General features: G+C 42.9%; 12 non-coding genes and 7 pseudogenes across 12 annotated transcripts; all 19 read left to right on the forward strand.

Moving 5' to 3' along the window:
• Window position 1: 1 nt before the first annotated feature.
• LOC142509251 (5S ribosomal RNA) lies at window positions 2-120 on the forward strand. Its single transcript, XR_012807435.1, has one exon. It is a non-coding gene; the product is annotated as a 5S ribosomal RNA (ribosomal RNA).
• Window positions 121-781: 661 nt separating this feature from the next.
• Window positions 782-899, forward strand: LOC142510014 (5S ribosomal RNA). The gene has a single exon (XR_012808155.1). It is a non-coding gene; the product is annotated as a 5S ribosomal RNA (ribosomal RNA).
• Window positions 900-1,544: 645 nt separating this feature from the next.
• LOC142511822 (5S ribosomal RNA) lies at window positions 1,545-1,661 on the forward strand (annotated as a pseudogene).
• A 1,415-nt stretch (window positions 1,662-3,076) lies between these two features.
• LOC142516301 (5S ribosomal RNA) lies at window positions 3,077-3,195 on the forward strand. Its single transcript, XR_012812103.1, has one exon. It is a non-coding gene; the product is annotated as a 5S ribosomal RNA (ribosomal RNA).
• A 639-nt stretch (window positions 3,196-3,834) lies between these two features.
• On the forward strand, window positions 3,835-3,953 carry LOC142510584 (5S ribosomal RNA; annotated as a pseudogene).
• Window positions 3,954-4,633: 680 nt separating this feature from the next.
• On the forward strand, window positions 4,634-4,751 carry LOC142506339 (5S ribosomal RNA). Its single transcript, XR_012804633.1, has one exon. It is a non-coding gene; the product is annotated as a 5S ribosomal RNA (ribosomal RNA).
• Window positions 4,752-5,415: 664 nt separating this feature from the next.
• LOC142514245 (5S ribosomal RNA) lies at window positions 5,416-5,534 on the forward strand. The gene has a single exon (XR_012810148.1). It is a non-coding gene; the product is annotated as a 5S ribosomal RNA (ribosomal RNA).
• Window positions 5,535-6,165: 631 nt separating this feature from the next.
• On the forward strand, window positions 6,166-6,284 carry LOC142509362 (5S ribosomal RNA). Its single transcript, XR_012807539.1, has one exon. It is a non-coding gene; the product is annotated as a 5S ribosomal RNA (ribosomal RNA).
• Window positions 6,285-6,908: 624 nt separating this feature from the next.
• Window positions 6,909-7,026, forward strand: LOC142512690 (5S ribosomal RNA; annotated as a pseudogene).
• A 596-nt stretch (window positions 7,027-7,622) lies between these two features.
• Window positions 7,623-7,741, forward strand: LOC142515259 (5S ribosomal RNA). Its single transcript, XR_012811114.1, has one exon. It is a non-coding gene; the product is annotated as a 5S ribosomal RNA (ribosomal RNA).
• A 679-nt stretch (window positions 7,742-8,420) lies between these two features.
• Window positions 8,421-8,539, forward strand: LOC142512323 (5S ribosomal RNA; annotated as a pseudogene).
• A 1,001-nt stretch (window positions 8,540-9,540) lies between these two features.
• Window positions 9,541-9,659, forward strand: LOC142510798 (5S ribosomal RNA; annotated as a pseudogene).
• Window positions 9,660-11,954: 2,295 nt separating this feature from the next.
• Window positions 11,955-12,073, forward strand: LOC142506464 (5S ribosomal RNA). The gene has a single exon (XR_012804756.1). It is a non-coding gene; the product is annotated as a 5S ribosomal RNA (ribosomal RNA).
• A 681-nt stretch (window positions 12,074-12,754) lies between these two features.
• On the forward strand, window positions 12,755-12,872 carry LOC142508633 (5S ribosomal RNA). Its single transcript, XR_012806840.1, has one exon. It is a non-coding gene; the product is annotated as a 5S ribosomal RNA (ribosomal RNA).
• A 681-nt stretch (window positions 12,873-13,553) lies between these two features.
• LOC142508968 (5S ribosomal RNA) lies at window positions 13,554-13,676 on the forward strand. The gene has a single exon (XR_012807163.1). It is a non-coding gene; the product is annotated as a 5S ribosomal RNA (ribosomal RNA).
• A 683-nt stretch (window positions 13,677-14,359) lies between these two features.
• On the forward strand, window positions 14,360-14,478 carry LOC142512139 (5S ribosomal RNA; annotated as a pseudogene).
• A 682-nt stretch (window positions 14,479-15,160) lies between these two features.
• LOC142515795 (5S ribosomal RNA) lies at window positions 15,161-15,279 on the forward strand. The gene has a single exon (XR_012811621.1). It is a non-coding gene; the product is annotated as a 5S ribosomal RNA (ribosomal RNA).
• Window positions 15,280-15,959: 680 nt separating this feature from the next.
• On the forward strand, window positions 15,960-16,078 carry LOC142512433 (5S ribosomal RNA; annotated as a pseudogene).
• Window positions 16,079-16,746: 668 nt separating this feature from the next.
• Window positions 16,747-16,866, forward strand: LOC142508095 (5S ribosomal RNA). Its single transcript, XR_012806326.1, has one exon. It is a non-coding gene; the product is annotated as a 5S ribosomal RNA (ribosomal RNA).
• Window positions 16,867-16,945: the final 79 nt, after the last annotated feature.

The raw sequence follows: 16,945 nt of genomic DNA on the forward strand, positions 1-16,945 counted from the left end.
TGGGTGCGATCTTACGAGCACTAATGCACAGGATCCCATCAATACTCCGAAGTTAAGCGTGTTTGGGCGAGAGCAGTACTAGGATGGGTGACCCCCTGGGAAGTCCTCGTGTTGCACCCCTTCTCGTGTTTTTCTATTTTGATTACTTGTTGACAGACGATTTTCGGCTCAAATCATCTGATTCTCTGATCAGGACCAGAGAAGACATGTGAAATCAACGTAGCTCGAGCACTGCCGGATTTGGACAAAATTGTAGGCTAATTTGATTGTAAACGGGCAAACGAACGAGACTCATTACTCCGCAATGAGCAGGCGAGATTTAAGCCGAATTACTTCTCTAAGACCCTCTAATTTGCGATGTTCCGCTTTTTTTAAGCTTCCGTTTCCTCGAGAAATCAGCTTATGAAGTCCGAAATTTGATTCCTAATAATAATAATAGCTTTACATTCGCTATTTTTTTTTCTTATTTTTTTCTATTTTCCGGGAACATTTAGCGATTTTTGTTGTCGTGAGCCGGTTCTGTGCAGAAGGGTATGACGCAGATTACTACGGAGACGGTTAACTCATTAAAAACAATTATTTCGACTGTTTTAGCCATAATTTACGTAAACGGTCGCGACACGAGGACTTCCCAGGGAGGTCACCCATCCTAGCTCTGCCTTCGCGCCAGAACGCTTAACTTCATTGTTTTGATTGGGCGAGAGCAGTGCGGCGTGTTGTCCATCGCCGCCCGCTCCACACGTACTCGAGGGATATAAGAATAAACATCCCACTCAATGTCGGGTGCGATCATACCAGCAATAATACTTCGGATCCCATCAAACTCCGAAGTTAAGCGTGCTTGGGCGAGATCAGTACTAGGATGGTTGACCCCCTGGGAAGTCCTTGTGTTGCACCCTTTTTCGTGTTTTTCTATTTTTGATTACTTGTTGATAGACGATTTTCGGCTCAAATCATCTGAATCTCGATCGGGACCAGATAAGACGTGAAATCAACGTAGCTCGGGCACTTGCCGGATTTGGACAAAATTGTTGCATAATTTGATTGTAAACGGGCAAACGAACGAGACTCATTAATCCGAAATTCGATTCCGTTTTCATTTTATCGTAATTCGGGCATTGTCGGATTTGGACATGTGAAATCAACGTAATTCGGGTACTGTCGGATTTGGACAAAATCGTAGCCTAATTTGATTGTAAACGGTCTTAGCCGAATTCCTTCTTTAAGACCCTCTAATTTGCGATTTTCCGCTTCTGTTAAGCTTCAGTTTCCTCGAGAAATCTGCTTAGGAAGTCCGAAATTCGATTCCGGTTCTATTTTATCGTATCCCAGGCATAATAATTGCTTTACATTCGCTATTTTCTTCTTCTCATTTTTTTCTATTTTCTGGGAACATTTAGCGATTTTTGTTGTCGTGAGCCGGTGCTGTGTGGAAGGGTATGACGCATATTACTCCGGAGACGGTTAACTCATTAAAAACAATTATTTCGACTGTTTTAGCCATAATTTACGTAAACGGTCGCGACACGAGGTTTTTCAATGTCGGGTGCGAACATACCAGAACTAATGCACCGGATCCCATCAGAACTCCGAAGTTAAGCGTGCCGTTGAGAGTAGTACTAGGATGGGTGACTTCCTGGGAAGTCCTCGTGTTGCATTCTTTTTCGTGTTTTTATATTTTTGATTACTTGTTGATAGACGATTTTCGGCTCAAATCATCTGAATCTCGATCTGGACCAGATAAGACGTGAAATCAACGTAACTCGTGCACTACCGGATTTGGAAAAAATTTTAGCCTAATTTTATTGTAAACGGGCAAACGAACGAGACTCATTAATCCGCAATGAGCTGGAGAGATTTTAGCCGATTTCCTTCTCTAAGACCCTCTAATTTGCGATTTTCCGCTTCTGTTAAGCTTCCGTTTCCTCGAGAAATCCGCTTAGGAAGTCCGAAATTCGATTTCGGTTTCATTTTATTGTATTCCAGGCATAATAATAGCTTTACATTCACTATTTTCTTATTCTTATTTTTTTTTCTATTTTCTGAAAACATTTAGCGATTTTTGTTGTCGTGAGTCGGTTCTGTGCGGAAGGGTATGACGCAGATTACTCCGGAGACGGTTAACTCATCTAAAACAATTATTTCGACTGTTTTAGCCATAATTTACGTAAACGGTCGCGACACGAGGTTTTTCTAGGGAGGTCACCCATCCTAGCACTGCCATCGCGCCAGAACGCATAACTTCATTGTTCTGATTGGGCGAGAGCAGTGCCGCGTGTTGTCCATCGCCGCCCGCTCCACACGTACTCGAGGGATATAAGAATATACATCCCACTCAATGTCGGGTGCGATCATACCAGCACTAATACACCGGATCCCATCAGAACTCCGAAGTTAAGCGTGCTTGGACGAGAGCAGTACTTGTTGACAGACGATTTACGGCTCAAGTCATCTAACTCTCGATCAGGACCAGAGAAGACATGAGAAATCAACGTAGCTCGGGCACTGCCGCATTTGGAAAAAATTGTAGGCTAATTTGATTGTAAACAGACAAACGAACGAGACTCATTCCTCCGCAATGAGCTGGCGAGATTTTAACCGAATTCCTTCTCTAAGATTCTCTAATTTGCGATTTTCCGCTTCAGTTAAGCTTCCGTTTCCTCGAGAAATCCAGTTAGGAAGTCCGAAATTCGATTCCAGTTTCATTTTATCGTATCACAGGCATAATAATAGCTTTACATTCGCTATTTTCTTCTTCTTATTTTTTTCTATTTTCTGGGAACATTTAGCGATTTTTGTTGTCGTGAGCCGGTGCTGTGCGGAAGGGTATGACGCTGATTACTCCGGGGGCGGTTAACTCATTAAAAACAATTATTTCGACTGTTTTAGCCATAATTTACGTAAAAATTCGCGACACGAGGACTTCCTAGGGAGGTCACCCATCCTAGCTCTGCCATCGCGCCAGAACGCTTAACTTCATGGTTCTGATTGGGCGAGAGCAGTGCCGCGTGTTGTCCATCGTCGCCCGCTTCACACGTACGCGAGGCATATAAGAATAAAAATCCCACTCTATGTGCGGTGCGATCATACCAGCACTAATGCATCGGATCCCTTCAGAACTCCGAAGCTAAGCGTGCTTGGGCGAGAGCAGTACGAGGATGGGTGACCCCCTGGGAAGTCCTCGTGTTGCACCCCATTCCATGTTTTTCTATTTTTGATTACTTGTTGAAAGATGATTTTCGGCTCAAATCATCTGAATCTCGATCGAGACCAAATAAGACATGTGAAATCAAAGTTACTCGGGCATTGTCGGATTTGGACAAAATCGTAGCCTAATTTGATTGTAAACGGTCTTAGCCGAATTCCTTCTCTAAGACCCTCTAATTTGCGATTTTCGCTTCTGTTAAGCTTCCGTTTCCTCGAGAAAACTGCTTAGGAAGTCCGAAATTTGATTCCGGTTCCATTTTATCGTATCCAAGGCATAATAATAGCTTTACATTCGCTATTTTCTTCTTCTTATTTTTTTCTATTTTCTGGGAACATTTAGCGATTTTTGTTGTCGTGAGCCGGTGCTGTGCGGAAGGGTATGACGCAGATTACTCCGGAGACGGTTAACTCATTAAAAACAATTATTTCGACTTTTTTAGCCATAATTTACGTAAACGATCGCGAAACGAGGACTTCATAGGGAGGTCACCCATCCTAGCTCTGCCATCGCGCTAGAACGCTTAACTTCATGTTTCAGATTGGGCGAGAGCAGTCCCGCGTGTTGTCCATCGCCGCCCGCTCCACACGTACTCGAGGGATATAAAAATAAACATCCAACTCAATGTTGGGTGCGATCATGCCAGCACTAATGCACCGGATCCCATCAGAACTCCTAAGTTAAGCGTGCTTCGTCGAGAGCAGTACTAGGATCGGTGACCCCCTGGGAAGTCCTCGTGTTGCAGCCCTTTTCGTGTTTTTATATTTTTGATTACTTGTTGACAGACGATTTTGGGCTCAAATCATCTGAATCTCGATCGGGATAAGATAAGACGTTAAATCAACGTAGCTCGGGCACTGCCGGATTTGGACAAAATTGTATCCTAATTTGATTGTAAACAGGCAAACGAACGAGACTCATTAATCCGCAATGAGCTGGAGAGATTTTAGCCGAATTCCTTCTCTAAGACCCTCTAATTTGCGATTTTCCGCTTCTGTTAAGCTTCCGTTTCCTCGAGAAATCCGCTTAGGAAGTCCGGAATTCGATTTCGATTTCATTTTATCGTATCCCAGGCATAATTATAGCTTTACATTTGCTATTTTCTTATTCTTTTTTTTTTCTACTTTCTGGAAACATTTAGCGATTTTTGTTGTCGTGAGCCGGTTCTGTGCGGAAGGGTATGACGCAGATTACTCCGGAGACGGTTAACTCATTAAAAACAATTATTTCGACTGTTTTAGCCATAATTTATGTAAACGGTTGCGACACGAGGAATTCCCAGGGAGGTCACCCATCCTAGATCCGACATCGCGCCATAACGATTAACTTGATGGTTCTGATTGGGCGAGAGCAGTGCCGCGTGTTGTCCATCGCCGCCCGCTCCACACGTACTCGAGGGATATAAGAATAAGCATCCCACTCAATGTTGGGTGCGATCATACCAGCACTAATACACCGGATCCCATCAGAACTCCGAAGTTAAGTGTGCTTGGGCGAGAGCAGTACTTGTATGGGTGACCCCCTGGAAAGTCCTCGTTTGCACCCCTTTTCGTGTTTTTCTATTTTTGATTACTTGTTGACAGACGATTTTCGGCTCAAATCATCTGACTCTCGATCAGAACCAGGGAAGACATGTGAAATCAACGTAGCTCAGGCACTGCCGGATTTGGACAAAATTGTAGGCTAATTTAATTGTAAACGGGCAAACGAACGAAACTCATTACTCCGCAATGAGCTGGCGAGATTTTAGCCGAATTCCTTCTCTAAGACCCTTTAAATTGCGATTTTCCGCTTCTATTAAGCTTCCGTTTCCTCGAGAAATCCGCTTAGGAAGTTCGAAATTCGATTTCGGTTCCATTTTATCGTATCCAAGGCATAATAATAGCTTTACATTCGCTATTTTCTTCTTCTTATTTTTTTATATTTTCTGGGAACATTTAGTGATTTTTGTTGTCGTGAGCTGGTGCTGTGCGGAAGGGTATGACACAGATTACTTCGGAGACGGTTAACTCATTAAAAACAATTATTTCGACTGTTTTAGCTATAATTTACGTAAACGGTCGCGACACGAGGACTTCCCAGGGAGGTCACCCATCCTAGATCTGTCATTGCGCTAGAACGCTTAACTTCATGGTTTTGATTGGACGATCCAACGCCTCCCGCTCCACACGTACTCGAGGGATATAAGAATAAACATCCCACTTAATGTCGGGTGCGTTCATGCCAGCACTAATGCACCGGATCCCATCAGAACTCCGAAGTTAAGCGTGCTTGGGCGAGGGCAGTACTAGAATGGGTGACCCCCTTGGAAGTTCTCGTATTGCACCCCTTTTCGTGTTTTTCTATTTTTGATTACTTGTTGACACACGATTTTCGGCTCAAATAATCTGAATCTCTTTCGGGAACAGATAAGACGTGAAATCAACGTAGCTCGGGCACTGCCGGATTTGGACAAAATTGTAGCCTAATTTGATTGTAAACGGGCAAACGAACGAGACTCATTACTCCGCAATGATCTGGCGAAATTTTTGCCGAATTCCTTCTCTAAGGCCCTCTAATTTGCGATTTTCCGCTTCTGTTAAGCTTCCGTTTCCGCGAGAAATCCTCTTAGGAAGTCCGAAATTCGATTCCGGTTCCATTTTATAGTATCCCAGGCATAATAATAGCTTTGTATTCGCTATTTTCTTCTTCTTATTTTTTTTCTATTTTCTGGGAACATTTAGCGATTTTTGTTGTCGTGAGCCGATCTGTGTGGAAAGGTATGACGCAGATTACTCCGGAGACGGTTAACTCATTAAAAACAATTATTTCGACTGTTTTATCCATAATTTACGTAAACTGTCGCGACACGAGGACTTCCCAGGGAGGTCACCCATCCTAGGGCAATGTCGCGTGTTGTCCATCGCCGCCCGCTCCACACGTACTCGAGGGATATAAGAATAAACATCCCACTCAATGTCGGGTGCGATCATACTAGTACTAATGCACCAGATCCCATCAGAACTTCGGAGTTAAGCATGCTTGGGCGAGAGCAATACTAGCATGGGTGACCCCCTGGGAAGTCCTCGTGTTGCACCCCTTTTCATGTTTTTCTGTTTTTGATTACTTGTTGAAAGACGATTTTTGGCTCAAATCATCTAAATCTCGATCGGGACCAAATAAGACATGTGAAATCAACGTAACTCGGGCACTGCCAGATTTCGACAAAATTGTAGGCTAATTTGATTGTAAACGGTCTTAGCCGAATTCCTTCTCTAAGACCCTCTAATTTACGATTTTTCGCTTCTGTTAAACTTCAGCTTAGGAAGTCCAAAATTTGATTCCGGTTCCATTTTATCGTATTCCAGGCATAATAATAGCTTTATATTCGCTATTTTCTTTATCTTATTTTTTTTCTATTTTCTGGGAACATTTAGCGATTTTTGTCGTCGTGAGCTGGTGCGGTGCGGAAGGGTATGACGCAGATTACTCTGGAGACGGTTATCTCATTAAAAACAATTATTTGGACTGTTTTAGCCATAATTTACGTAAACGGTCGCGACACGAGGACTTTCAAAAGAGGTCACCCATCCTAGCTCTGCCATCGCGCTAGAACGCTTAACTTCATTGTTCTGATTGGGCGAAACATGTGCCGCGTGTTGTCCATCGCCGCCCGCTCCACACATACTCGAGGGATATAAGAATAAACATCCCATTCAATGTCGGGTGAGATCATATTATTACTAATGCACCGGATCCCATCAGAACTCCGAAGATAAGTGTGCTTGGGCGAGAGCAGTACTTGAATTGGTGACCCCCTGGAAAGTCCTCGTTTGCACCCCTTTTCGTGTTTTTCTATTTTTGATTACTTGTTGACAGACGATTTTCGGCTCAAATCATCTGAATCTCGATCAGGGCCAGAGAAGACATGTGAAATCAACGTAGCTCGGGCACTGCCGGATTTGGACAAAATTGTAGGCTAATTTGATTGTAAACGGGCAAACGAACGAGACTCATTACTCCGCAATGAGCTGGCGAGATTTTAGCCGAATTTCTTCTCTAAGACCCTCTAATTAGCGATTTACATAATAATAGCTTTACATTTGCTATTTTCTACTTCTTATTTTTTTCTATTTTCTGGGAACATTTAGCGATTTTTGTTGTCGTGAGCCGGTGCTGTGCAGAAGGGTATGACGCAGATTATTCCGGAGACGGTTAACTCATTAAAAACAATTATTTCGACTGTTTTATCCATAATTTACGTAAACGGTCGCGACACGAGGACTTCCCAGGGAGGTCACCCATCCTAGATCCGCCATCGCGCCATAACGATTAACAACATGGTTCTGATTGGGTGAGAGCAGTGCCGCGTGTTGTCCATCGCCGCCCGCTCCACACGTACTCGAGGGAAATAAGAATAAACATCCCACTCAATGTTGGGTGCGATCATACCTGCACTAATGCACCGGATCCCATCAGAACTCCGTAGTTAAGTGTGCTTGGGCGAGACCAGTACTAGGTTGGGTGACCCCCTGGGAAGTCCTCGTGTTGCAATCATTTTCGTGATTTTCTATTTTTGATTACTTGTTGACAGACGATTTTCGGCTCAAATCATCTGAATCTCGATCAGGACCAGATAAGACGTGAAATCAACGTAGCTCGGGCACTGGCGGATTTGGACAAAATTGTAGCCTAATTTGATTGTAAACGGGCAAACGAACGAGACTCATTAATCCGCAATGAGCTGGCGAAATTTTAGCCGAATTCTTTCTCTAAGACCGTATAATTTGTGATTTTCCGCTTCTGTTAAGCTTCCGTTTCCTCGAGAAATCCGCTCAGTAAGTCTGAAATTCGATTCCGGTTTCATTTTATCGTATCCCAGGCATAATAATAGCTTTATATTCGCTATTTTCTTATTCTTATTTTTTTCTATTTTCTGGGAACATTTAGCTATTTTTGTTGTCGTGAGCCGGTTCTGTGCGAAGGGTATGACGCAGATTACTCCGGAGACGGTTAACTCATTAAAAACAATTATTTCTACTGTTTTAGCCATAATTTACGTAAACGGTCGCGACACGAGGACTTTCCAGGGAGGTCACCCATCCTAGCTCTGCCATCGCGCCAGAACGCTTAATTTCATTGTTCTAATTGGGCGAGAGCAGTGCCGCGTGTTGTCCATCGCCGCCCGCTCCACACGTAGTCGAGGGATATAAGAATAAACATCCCACTCAATGTCGGTTGCGATCATACAAGCACTAATACAGCAGATCCCATAAGAACTCCGAATTTAAGCGTGCTTGGGCGAGAGCAGTACTTGGATGGGTGGCACCCTGGGAAGTCCTCGTGTGGCACCCCTTTTCGTGTTTTTCTATTTTTGATTACTTGTTGACAGACGATTTTCAGCTCAACTCATTTGACTCTCGATTAGGACCGGAGAAGACATGTAAAATCAACGTAGCTCGGGCACTGCCTGATTTGGACAAAATTGTAGGCTGATTTGATTGTAAACGGGCAAACGAACGAGACTCATTTCTCCGCAATGAGCAGGCGAGATTTTAGCCGAATTCCTTCTCTAAGACCCTCTAATTTGCCATTTTTCGCTTCTGTTAAGCTTCCGTTTCCTCGAGAAATCCGCTTAGGAAGTCCGAAATTCGATTCCGGTTCTATTTTATCGTATCCCATGCATAATAATAGCTTTACATTCGCTATTTTCTTCTTATTTTTTTCTATTTTCTGGGAACATTTAGCGATTTTTGTTGTCGTGAGCCAGTGCTGTGTGGAAGGGTAGCTCGGGTACTGCCGGATTTGGACAAAATTGTAGCCTAATTTGATTGTAAACGGGAAAACGAACGAGACTCATTAATCCGCAATGAGCTGGCGAGATTTTATCCGAATTACTTCTCTAAGACCCTCTAATTTGCGAATTTCCGCTTCTGGTAAGCTTCCATTGCCTCGAGAAATCCGCTTAGGAAGTCCGAAATTCAATTCCGGTTCCATTTTATCGTATCTAAGGCATAATAATAGCTTTACATTCGCTATTTTTTATTCTTATTTTTTTTCTATTTTTTGGGAACATTTAGCGATTTTTGTTGTCGTGAGCCGGTTCTGTAAAGAAGGGTATGACGCAGATTACTCCAGAGATGGTTAACTCATTAAAAACAATTATTTCGACTGTTTTATCCATAATTTACGTAAACGAAGAATTCCCAGGGAGGTCACCCATCCTAGATCCGACATCGCGCCATAACGATTAACTTCATGGTTTTGATTGGGCGAGAGCAGTGCCGCGTGTTGTCCATCGCCGCCCGCTCCACACGTACTCGAGGGATATAAGAATAAACATCCCACTCAATGTCGGGTGCGATCTTACGAGCACTAATGCACCGGATCCCATCAGAACTACAGAGTTAAGCGTACTTGGGTGAGAGCAGTACTAGGATGGGTGACCCCTTGGGAAGTCCTCGTGTTGCACCCCTTTTCGTGTTTTTCTATTTTTGATTACTTGTTGAAAGACGATTTTCAGCTCAAATCATCTAAATCTCGATCGGGTCCAAATAAGACATGGGAAATCAACGTAACTCGGGCACTGCTGGATTTGGACAAACTTATAGCCTAATTTGATTGTAAACGGTCTTAGCCGAATTCTTTCTCTAAGACCCTCGAATTTGCGATTTTCCGCTCCTGTTAAGCTTCCGTTTCCTCGATAAATCCGCTTAGGGAGTCCGAAATTCGATTCTGGTTCCATTTTATCGTATCCCAGGCATAATAATAGCTTTACATTCGCTATTTTCTTCTTCTTATTTTTTTTCTATTTTCTGGGAACATTTAGCGATTTTTGTTGTCGTGAACCGGTGCTGATAGGATCGATTAGGGGGGATAATCATTGAGCTACAATAGCTCGGTTCTTGAAATATTGAACACCGATGAATTAAATCGAGTTTGGTTAAAAACCAAGAGGAAGATACTCGAAATAATCCTTCGTAGAAACCGATTAAATATTTTGTAAACCATTTAAAATATATGCAAGTTGAATGAGTAAAAATATTCAGTTGAAGTATTTTATCAAACATTTGGTATACAATATTTTGATATTTGAAGAACACATAAAATGCTTCAACAATGCATCTTTAAAAACAGTGAAAATGATAAGCAAATGCAATAAACAAATAGACACGAATTTGTTTATGGATATTCGGATATTTCAAACACTCCTACGTCATCCCTTTTTCCTCTTGGGAAGGATCCACTAGAAGACTTTGATTTATACAACTACTTGTACAAACCCATTCTGGAAGGGCAGCACCCAACTAGAACTCCTAGCACTCAAGACTGTAGGCAGCACCTCACAATCAGCATATTCTTTAATGTCTCATATGCAAAGACTACATACACAAGTTTATTGTCTTTGTGCAAGACTCACTCAACTAATCTTTGAAGTTCAACTCTCTTGTATTTGTGTGAGTGATTGTGTGTGAGGAATTTATCATTTACAGTGTACATCTCAAATGTATCCTCACACAAGGGCTTGTGCTCTCAACAAGCTGATTTTTTCATGCTAACTGCCCATGCTTTGAATCCCCTTCAAAAGCTGTTGTTTGATCTTCAATATGTTGTATTTATAGGCTCCAACACTGATATATACGTTAGACACAAGAATATGACCGTTGGAAAGTTTCTGTACTGTTTCTGGAATTGCAACAGTAAAATTCGTCTTGCTGGACATTTTCCCGACTGGTCAACTCTGGTCAACTGGTCAACTCAACTGGTCAATCAGTTCAACTGGTTCAGTTGGTCTGGTTCAGTTGGACTGGTTCAACTGGTCTTCAGCTGGTCTGGTACAGTTTCAGCTGGTTCAGTTCAGCTGGTCTGGTTCAACTGGTTTTCAGCTGGTCTGGTTCAGTTTCAGTTGGTCAGCAGCTGGTTCAGTTCAGTTGGTTGGTCAGCTGGTCAGCAGTTGGTTCAGTTTCAGCTGGTGTGCTGAAATCAGCCTAGCTGATTTCAGTTTGTGCTGAACCAGTAACTTCATCCTCATTTATCAGCATCTTAAGCTTTGATTCAGACTTTGACTTCTGAAGATGATTTGTAGATCATCGTCTTATCTTTCCAACGCATACTGAATCGCTTCATTTCAATAACCGAGCTGAGAGATATGACCAAAATACCGCAGCTGCTCAAACTCAACTGATTGCTGTTTTCGTGTGATCATTTCGGTAATTGAGCGATCAGTTAGACCATCATAACATCCGATTTTGCCAAACTGACGTGAAATACGATTTGTTTCGAATTGAGTTTTCTAATCAGTCCAGTTTGCGGATTGTCATTTTGATAATCCAGTTGAGAGATATCATCAAAATACCAAAGCTCGCCAGAAATTCAGTTTGTGCAAAATTCAGTTTCAGCTTGTTTCTTGTGTTTGCAATTTCACACTTGAGGAAATATGTTAGAAACACAATAACAAGTTTTGTTAACATCAAAATCAAGATTGCGAACTTGAAAAGTTCCAACAGGTGCTGTGCGAAAGGGTATGACGCAGATTACTCCGGAGACTGTTAACTCATTAAAAACAATTATTTCAACTGTTTTAGCCATAATTTACGTAAACGGTCGCCACGAGGACTTCCCAGGGAGGTCACCCATCCTAGCTATACCATCGTGCCAGAACGCTTAACTTCATGGTTCTGATTGGACGAGAGCAGTCCCGCGTGTTGTCTATCGCCGCCCGCTCCACACGTAATCGAGGGATACAAGAATAAACATCCCACTTAATGTCGGGTGTGATCATACCAGCACTAATGCACCGGATCCCATCAGAACTCCGAAGTTAAGCGTGTTTGGGCGACAGCAGTACTAGGATGGGTGACCCCCTGGGAAGTCCTCGTGTTGGACCCCTTTTCGTGTTTTTCTATTTTTGATTATTTGTTGACAGACGATTTTCGGCTCAAATCATCTGAATCTCGATCGGGACCAGATAAGAAATGTAAAATCAACGTAGCTCGGGCACTGCCGGATTTGGACAAAATTGTAGCCTAATTTGATTGTAAACGGGCAAACGAACGAGATTGATTAATCCGCAATGAGATGGCGAGATTTTAGCCGAATTCCTTCCCTGAGACCATCTAATTTGCGATTTTCCGCTTCTGTTAATCTTCCGTTTCCTCGAAAAATCCGCTTAGTAAGTCCGAAATTCGATTCCAGTTTCATTTTATTGTATCAAGGCATAATAATAGCTTTACATTCGCTATTTTCTTATTCTTATTTTTTTTCACTTTTCTGTGAACATTTAGCGATTTTTGTTGTCGTGAGCCGGTGCTGTGCGGTAGGGTATGACGCATATTACTCCGGAGACGGTTAACTCATTAAAAACAAATATTTCGGCAGTTTTATCCCTAATTTACGTAAACGGTCGCGACACGAGTACTTCCCAGGGAGGTTACCCATCCTAGCTCTGCCATCGCGCTAGAACGCGTAACTTCATGGTTCTGATTGGGCGAGAGCAGTGCCGCGTGTTGTCCATCGTCGCCTTCTCCACACGTACACTTAGGATATAAGAATAAACATCCATTCAATGTCAGGTGCGATCATACCAACACTAATGCACCGGATCCCATCAGAACTCCGAAGCTAAGCGTGCTTGGGCGAGAGCAGTAATAGGATGGGTGACCCCCTGGGAAGTCCTCGTTTGCACCCTTTTTCGTGTTTTTCTATTTTTGATTACTTGTTGACAGACGATTTTCGGCTCAAATCATCTGACTCTCGATCAGGACCAGAGAAGACATGTGAAATCAACGTAGCTCGGGCACTGCCGGATTTTGACCAAATTTTAGGCTAATTTGATTGTAAACGGGCAAACGAATGAGACGCATTACTCCGCAATGAGCTGGCGACGTTTTAGCCGAATTCCTTCTCTAAGACCCTCTAATTTGCGATTTTCCGCTTCTGTTAAGCTTTCGTTTCCTCGATAAATCCGCTTAGGAAGTCCGAAATTCGATTCCGGTTCCATTTTATCGTATCCCAGGCATAATAATAGCTTTACATTCGCTATTTTCTTCATCTTATTTTTTTTAATTTCTTTGAACATTTAGCGATTTTTGTTGTCGTGAGCCGGTGCTGTGCAGAAGGGTATGACGCATATTACTCCGGAGACGGTTAACTCATTAAAAACAATTATTTCAACTATTTTAGCCATAATTTACGTAAACGGTCGCAACACGAGGACTTCCCTGGGAGGTCACCCATCCTAGCTTTGCCATCGCGTCAGAACGCTTAACTTTATGGTTCTGATTGGGCGAGAGCAGTGCCGCGTGTTGTCCATCGCCGCCCGCTTCACACGTACTCGAGGGTAATAAGAATAAACATCCCACTAAATGTCGGGTGCAATCATACCAGCACTAATGCACCGGATCCCATCAGAACTTCGAAGTTAAGCGTGCTTGGGCTAGAGCAGTACTAGGATGAGTGACCGACCCCCTGGGAAGTCCTTGTGTTGCACCCATTTTCGTGTTTTTATATTTTTAATAACTTGTTGAAAGACGATTTTCGACTCAAATCATATGAATCTCGATCGAGACCAAATAAGACATGTGAAATCAACGTAATTCGGGCACTGTCGGATTTGGACAAAATTTTAGCCTAATTTGATTGTAAACGGGCAAACGAACGAGACTCATTAATACGCAATGAGCTGGCAAGATTTTAGCCGAATTTCTTCTCTAAGACCCTCTAATTTCCGATTTTCCGCTTCTGTTAAGCTTCCGTTTCCTCGAAAAATCCGCTTAGTAAGTACGAAATTCGATTCCGGTTTCATTTTATCGTATCCCAGTCATAATAATAGCTTTACATTCGCTATTTTCTTATTCTTATTTTTTTTTCAATTTTCTGGAAACATTTAGCGATTTTTGTTGTCATGAGCCGGTTCTGTGCGGAAGGGTATGACGCAGATTACTCCGGAGACGGTTAACTCATTAAAAACAATTATTTCAACTGTTTTATCCATATTTACATAAACGGTCGCGACACGAGGACTTCCAAGGAAGGTCAACCATCCTAGCTCGGCAATCGCGCCAGAACGCTTAACTTCATGGTTAGGATTGGACGAGTGCAGTGCCGCGTGTTGTCCATCGCCGCTTGCTCCACACGTACTCGAAGGATATAAGAATAAACATCCTACTCAATGTTGGGTTCGATCATACCAGCACTAATGCACCGTATCCCATCAAAACTCCGAAGTTAATCTTGCTTGGGCAAGAGCAGTACTAGGATGGGTGACTCCCTGGGAAGTTCTCGTGTTGCACCATTTTTCGTGTTTTTCTATTTTTGATTACTTGTTGACAGAAGACTTTCGGCTCAAATCATCTGAATCCCGATCAGGACCAGAGAAGACATGTCAAAATCAACGTAGCTCGGGCACTGCTGGATTTGGACAAAATTGTAGGCTAATTTGAGTGTAAACGGGCAAACGAACGAGACTCATTACTCCGCAATGAGCTGGCGAGATTTTAGCCGAATTTCTTCTCTAAAACCCTATAATTTGCGATTTTCCGCTTCTGTTAAGCTTCCGTTTCCTCGAGAAATCCGCTTAGGAAGTCCGAAATTCGATTCCGGTTCAATTTTATCGTATCCCAAGCATAATACTAGCCTAACATTTGCTATTTTCTTCTTATTTTTTTTTCTATTTTCTGGGAACATTTAGCGATTTTTGTTATCGTGAGCCGGTTCTGTGCGGAAGGGTATGACGCAGATTACTCTGGAGACGGTTAACTCATTAAAAACAATTATTTCGACTGTTTTATCCATAATTTACGTAAACGGTCGCGACACGAGGTCTTCCCAGGGAGGTCACCCATCCTAGCTCTGCCATCGCGCCATAACGATTAACTTCATGGTTCTGATTGGGTGAGAGCAGTGCCAAGTGTTGTCCATCGCCCCCCGCTCCACACGTACTCGAGGGATATAAGAATAAACATCCCACTCAATGTCGGGTGCGATCATACCAGCACTAATGCACTGGATCCCATCAGAACTCCGAAGTTAAGCGTGCTTGGGCGAGAGCAGTACTAGGATGTGTGACCCCCTGGGAAGTTGTCGTGTTGCATCCCTTTTCGTGTTTTTATATTTTTGATTACTTGTTGACAGACGATTTTCGGCTCAAATCATCTGAATCTCGATCGGGACCAGATAAGACGTGAAATCAACGTAGCTCAGGAACTGCAGGATTTGGACAAAATTGTAGCCTAATTTGATTGTAAACGGGCAAACGAACAAAACTCATTAATCCGCAATGAGGTGGAGAGATTTTAGCCAAATTCCTTCTCTAAGACCCTCTAATTTGCGATTTTTCGCTTCTGTTAAGCTTCCGTTTCCTCGAGAAATCCACTTAGGTTGTCCGAAATTCGATTCCGGTTCCATTTTATCGTATCCCAGGCATAATAATAACTTTACATTAGCTATTTTCTTCTTCTTATTTTTTTCTATTTTCTGGGAACATTTAGCGATTTTTGTTGTCGTGAGCCGGTGCTGTGCGGAAGGGTATGACGCAGATTACTCCGGAGATGGTTAACTAATTAAAAACAATTATTTCGACTGTTTTAACCATAATTTACGTAAACGGTCGCGACACGAGGACTTCCCAGGGAGGTCACCCATCCTAGCTCTGCCATCGCGCCAGAACGCTTAACTTCATGGTTCTGATTGGGCGAGAGCAGTGCCGCGTGTTGTCCATTCACGCCCGCTCCACACGTACTCGAGGGATATAAGAATAAACATCAAACTCAATGTCGGGTGCGATCATACCTGCACTAACGCACCGGAACCCATCAGAACTCCGAAGTTAAGCGTGCTTGGGAGAGAGCAGTAATAGGATGGGTGAACCCCGTGTTGCATCCCTTTTCGTGTTTTTATATTTTTTATTACTTGTAGAAAGACAATTTTCGGCTCAAATCATCTGAATCTCGATCGGGACCAGTTAAGACGTGAAATCAACGTACCTCGGGCACTGCCGGATTTGATCAAAATTGTAGCCTAATTTGATTGTAAACTGGCAAACGAACGAGACTCATTAATCCGCAATGAGCGGGAGAGATTTTAGACGAATTCCTTCTCTAAGACCCTCTAATTTGCGATTTTCCGCTTCTGTTAAGCTTCTGTTTCCTCGAGAAATCCGCTTAGGAAGTCCGAAATTCAGTTTCGGTTTCCTTGTATCGTATCCCAGGCATAATAATAGCTTTACATTCGCTATTTTCTTATTCTTATTTTTTTCTATTTTCTGGAAACATGTAACGATTTTTGTTGTTGTGAGTCGGTTCTGTGCGGAATGGTATGACGCAGATTACTCCGGAGACAGTTAACACATTAAAAACAATTATTTCGACTGTTTTAGCCATAATTTACGTAAACGGTCGCGACACGAGGACTTTCCTGTGAGGTCACCCATCCTAGCTCTTCAATCGCGTCAGAACGCTTAACTTCATTGTTCTGATTGGGCGAGAGCTGTGACGCGTGTTGTCCATCGCCGCCCGCTCCACACGTACTAGAGGGATATAGGAATCAACATCCCACTCAAAGTCGGGTGCGATCATACCAGCAATAATACACCGGATCCCATCAGAACTCCGAAGTTATGCCGTGCTTGGGCGAGAGCAGTACTTGGATGGGTGACTCCCTGGGAAGTCCTTGTGTTGCACCCCTTTTCGTGTTTTTCTATTTTTGATTGCTTGTTGACAGAAGATTTTCGGCTCAAATCATCCAACTCTCGATCAGGACCAG

Source organism: Primulina tabacum, chromosome 10, assembly GCF_025594145.1.
Source record: "Primulina tabacum isolate GXHZ01 chromosome 10, ASM2559414v2, whole genome shotgun sequence".
In the NCBI taxonomy this organism is placed as follows: domain Eukaryota; kingdom Viridiplantae; phylum Streptophyta; class Magnoliopsida; order Lamiales; family Gesneriaceae; genus Primulina; species Primulina tabacum.